Source organism: Bos mutus, chromosome X (assembly GCF_027580195.1).
Source record: "Bos mutus isolate GX-2022 chromosome X, NWIPB_WYAK_1.1, whole genome shotgun sequence".
Classification (NCBI taxonomy): domain Eukaryota; kingdom Metazoa; phylum Chordata; class Mammalia; order Artiodactyla; family Bovidae; genus Bos; species Bos mutus.
In genome coordinates, this window is record NC_091646.1 from 94,825,866 (window position 1) to 94,831,275 (window position 5,410).

General features: G+C 42.9%; 1 non-coding gene across 1 annotated transcript; it reads left to right on the forward strand.

Moving 5' to 3' along the window:
* Positions 1–259: 259 nt before the first annotated feature.
* Positions 260–366, forward strand: LOC138986522 (U6 spliceosomal RNA). The gene has a single exon (XR_011463338.1). It is a non-coding gene; the product is annotated as a U6 spliceosomal RNA (small nuclear RNA).
* The last annotated feature ends 5,044 nt before the right edge of the window (positions 367–5,410 follow it).

The following is a 5,410-nucleotide window of genomic DNA, read 5'->3' on the forward strand; positions in this document are numbered from 1 at the left end:
TTAAGGGAGAGGTTAGGGTCATGGATCTACCAGTTAAGGAATGCCAAAGACTGTCAGCAAACCAACAGAAGCAAGAAGACAGGCATAAGACGGCTTTGTCCTCACAGCCCCCAGAAGGAACCTTGCTAACACCTTGATCTTGGGCTTAAAGCTTCCAGAATTGTGAGAAAATAAACATTTGTTGTTTAAGCCACACAGTTTGATACTTTGTTACAGCAGGTATAAGAAAGGAATACAATGATCACAACCAGGATTGCCCATGCTCCCTTGGTCAGCCCATACACTAACACTGGAACGATACAGACAAGATTAGCATGGCCCCTGCGCAAGGATGACACACAAATTCAGGGAGTGTTCTATATTTTGGAGAATGAGCTGGAAGATTAGGTTTGATATCCATACACTCTCTCTCTCTTAAGTCACTTCAGTCGTGTCCGACTCCATGCGACCCCATAGACGGCAGCCCACCAGGCAAGAACACTGGAGTGGGTTGCCATTTCCTTCTCCAATGCATGAAAATGAAAAGTGAAAGTGAAGTCGCTCAGTCATGTCCGACCCTCAGCGACCCCATGGACCTCAGCCCACTAGGCTCCTCTGTCCATGGGATTTTCCAGGCAAGAGTACTGGAGTGGGGTGCCATTGCCTTCTCCGATACATACACTACCATGTGTAAAATAGATAGTAGGAACCTGTGGAATAGCACAGGGAGCTCAGCTCAGTGCTCTGTGATGACCTAGAGGGGAGGGGAGGGGAGGGAGGCTCAAGAGGGAGGGATATATGTATACTTACAGCTGATTCACACTGTCGGTACTGCAGAAACTAACACAGCACTGTAAAGCATTATCCTACAATTAAAAATAAAAGAGACTAGGATTGTCCTAGATATCAGCAGAATTGTCAAGTACTCTATTCATCCTGGCCTTTCTTTTTCAGCCCGATTTCCCATTTGAGGTACCAATGTCTCAGAGCTAACCCCTCTGCTGTAAGTTTGACAGCACCCTTCTGCTGTTTCAAAATTCACTTGCACACTCTTTCTGGTTATAACATGTGTTAGAAGATATTCAGGGAATGCAATCTTTATACTGTGAGTTCATTCATTAAGTTAACAAATGGGTTGCATGCATCTACTATTTAAAAGTCAGTCTTCCAGGTGCTGGGCATGTACCACTGAACAGGGGGAAAAAAAAAATCCCTGTCCTCACAAGAGTTTATATTCTAGCGGATTTATAATCTGGACTAGAACTCAATCCCCAAATCCTTATGTTACACCAAAAAGTGAAATGTGTTTATTCTCAAAAAGAATAAATTCTAATTAAATCCATCTTTCTCAAAGTACCTTACAGGAAACCTCCATCAGAATCTCTTAACATGCTTGTCCAAATAAAGATTATTGGGCTTCACAGTAGGCCCACTCAGTTAAACTCTAGAGGGTGAGGGTGTAGTAATTTTAACATTCTTAACATGAATGTCCCCTAATCTTAGTCCTTTCTCTAGACTAAGAAGAAGGAGGTAGAGGTCTGAGATCTCAAAGGGAATGAAGCTAATTCACAGGGAGATGGAATGAGTTCATGTTTCATAAACAAATGTTTACTGGGCATCCAAAGACAATGGGACACAGAGAGGACACCAATCAAATAGGCTTTACTAGGTTTCTCGCTGTCTATCGCTTTATTATGGTTTTCTATAACTGTGGGCTTCCCAGTGGCAAATGCAGATTTGATCTCTGAGTTAGGAAGATCCCCTGGAGGAGGAAATGGCAACCCACTCCAGTATTCTTGCCTGGGAAATCCCATGGACAGAAGAGCCTGGTGGGCTACAGTCCAAGGGGTCACAAAGAGCTGGACACAACTGCGCACGCACACGCACATAAGTCTAGGTGATAGCTCCTTCCTGGGACAGGTCACCTATTTTAAATGTTTTTTTCAGGCTGTAAGAAGGAAGTAAATGGTTCTTGAGTCTTTTGGGCCTTGTTTATTTTCAGCTAAAAATAATCCACATGCCAGAGTGACACATCTGGGGGTGGCCCAGCCTGAACCCCACCACTGGTCTATTAGCATAGAAAATACAGTCAATGTCAGTCATTAGCAATGATTTCAGCTAATCAAAGTAAACCAATCTTTACTCTAGCTGAAATTCATTCAGCTATTAAAGTTAGCATCAAATAAAAAAACAGAAGAAACAAGCAAAAAATTAAAACAAAAAACTCCACCCCCAAATCTCTATCACAAAAGAGATTTCTAAATAGGCTCTTTGTATGTCATTGCATTTGGAATTCTAATTTAATTTGCATTTATCTCATGATTAAGCCTTTTGGAAAACAGACTGACATTTCAATAAATTTTGAGTAGCCTTGAAGCAGAATTTCTTACAGAGACTCCAAGAAGTTCATTAATCCATACCCTAAAGGACTCTGTGCCCCTGGGTAGAGACCTTTCTCATGTAAAAAGTCGTCAATAGGGCGCAATCTATCAAGATGTAAGGTTGCCATGAAATATTGGTAAAACCCAGTCCCATTCCCCACATTCACTTTAATAGTTTGGTTTCTGCAGGTAGGTGGGGCAATTAACCGACAAAGGAATTGCTCAGACCACACAGGAAATCTGCTTCAGTTCAATCACTTATTCCTGAATGTTATCATTTGACAAAAATCTGACATAATAGTTCTACCCAACTTTCTCCATTTCTGTTTCATCCAAAACACTGGCAATATGAAGCACAAAGGTGAAGGCTTATTTGTAAAGATGAATAATTTAAAATGAGTTGGGACATAGGTTTCAAAGAATTCACAGAATTCAGAGCTCATAACTGGAAATTGAATGAATGCTTAGCTTTAGAGTGTCTTGGTAACTGTGATATATATTCCACCTTCACATGTAAAACAGATTATAAGTAAGATTAATAGATTAAGAAGAACATTCATCTTTGCTAAATAGGTCAGTATCATTCTGAACACTCTACACACAAATATGAAGTCAAAGCATTCATCTCTACAGGTAAAAAGTATTCTGGTCACCAATACCCGTTTTGGGACAGGGAGAGCGGGGTGTGTGTGGAGGGTTTCCTCACACCAATAAGCAATTCTCTGTGACACCAGCTGGGTGTCCCACAATTCAACTCACTTCTGACACTGCTGCTGCTGCTGCTGCTAAGTCTCTTCATTCATGTCCGACTCTGTGCGACCCCATAGACGGCAGCTCACCAAGCTCCGCTGTCCCTGGGATTCTCCAGGCAAGAACACTGGAGTGGGTTGCCATTTCCTTCTCCACTTCTGACACTACCTACCTTAAAATAGCATGCGATTCCTGGGTTATGGGGTCAGTACTACAAAACTGCTACCCTAATGCAGAAGCCAGTTCCAAACCCAGGTTATCGCCTGTGCTTCTGATTAGCTATAGATCCGAGATTCCAATGACTGCCTCCTTCCTTGGGTCCAATTAATTTGCTAGAATGGCTCACAGAACTTAGAGAAATAGCTTACTTACTAGATCACTGGTTTATCATAGGAGGATGTAACTCAGGAACAGCCAGATGGACAAGATGCAGAGAGAAAAGTGTATGAAATGGGACACGAAGCTTCCAGGGTCTTTTCAGGTGCGACTCACTCTCCCCATATCTCCAAGTGTTTACCAAGCTGGAAGCTCTCCTAATGCTGTCCTTTTCGGTTTTGACAGAGGGCATCAGTACATAGGCAGCAGTGACTAAGTCAGGGGCCCCAGGTGATTGATTCAGCCCAGTCAGGAAGTCAAGGGGTGGGACTGAAAGTTCCAACCTTCTATTCATAGTTGGTTCCTCTGGCAACCAGCCCCCATTCTAAAGGTGCTTTCACACCATTACCATTAACTTAGTAGCCTGTGGAAAGCAGCTCATTTTAAATAACAAGGCACCATTTGACCTTTAAGATTCTGAAGTGGTTTCAAACACTGAGGACAGAAGACCAACTATTATCACAAAAGACACTCCCATTACTCTTATTGTTCAGGCAATCTCAAGGGGTTTAGGAGCTCTGAGTCAGGAACTACCATGGAGACCAAATATGCATTTCTGCAAGATCACAGCATTAAAAAAAAAATTTTTTTTTTCAAAAGGTCCTGCTTGCTATTTAAAATAAAATCTTACAGAAATTAGGCAAATCAGAAATCACCAAGCTTGTGCCTGAAATGTCAGAGCTAATTTAAATGAAAGACTGGCAACAGCTGGTGTGACAGTTAACCCTGTCTGCCCCTTTTGCTACAAGGAAAATTGTAAGCATGCCCTAGATGAGGACAGTGGCAAAGGAGAGATTTCAGCTAAACCTTTGTCCACGGACAGGTAAAAATACAATAAAATATTTTCTTGCCTGTTAATGCTTTGTAATGGTAAGTGCAGAGTTTTCAGAGGGGCTTCCCTGGTAGTCCAGTGGTTGAGACTTCTCGCTTCCCCTGCAGGGGGCACCAATTCGATACCTGGGAGGGACTGGCATGCCATGCCACCATCAGGGACTTAGTGGCCTTATTTTCATGTAAATTCTCTACAATTAGGGTTTCCCTGCCAGTTCATCGGTAAAGAATTTGCCTGTCAATGCAGGAGACCCGGGTTCAATTTATGGATGGTGAAGATCTCCTGGAAAAGGAAATGGCAACCTTGCAACTGCCACACCAGTATTCTTGCCTGGGAAATTCCATGGACCCAGGAGTCCATGGGGTCGCAAAGAGTCTGAGCTACTACCACTTTCATTTTCTTTCATTTTTCTCTATAATTAAGTAGAAAAGTGACTAGGTATGGGAAAACAGGAGTTTTAATCCTTGAACCAGAAACCAGGTAATAAATAGGATTGCTGTTGTGTTAGTGTTTCAGTCGTGTCTGACGCTTTTGCAACCCCAGGGACTATAGCCCTCCAGGCTCCTCTGTCCATGAGATTTTCCAGACAAGTACTGAAGTGGGTTAACATTTCCTTCTCCAGGGGATCTTACCAACCCAGGGATCCAACCTTCTTCTCCTGCATTGTTAGGCAGATTCCTTACTGCTGAGTCACCAGGGAAGCCCAAACAGGTGGGATCAGTTCAGTTCAGTTGCTCAGTCGTGTCTGACTCTTTGCGACCCCATGGACTGCAAGTCAACTACAGTCTTAAGGATGGTATACTTATTTCCAACTCTGAATTTCCTCCAACTCCAAATCTGGCTGTTGTTGATGGTGGTGGGGCCTGTTCCGTAGCTATGTTGGGAGGCTCTGTGCTCATTAAGTTGCTTCCTCTACTACCTCCTTGCACAGATGATGAACCTGTTAAAGGCACTAACTGGGTAAAACCTAAATTCAATTCAGTAAAAAATGACAGAGTCTGACTCGGTGGTTATCCGGCCTTGTGGTCTCTGACCCTGTCACCCCAGACTCTTTAGACAGAGAAGTGGGTTAATTTCCCTCCCTTCCTCTGGA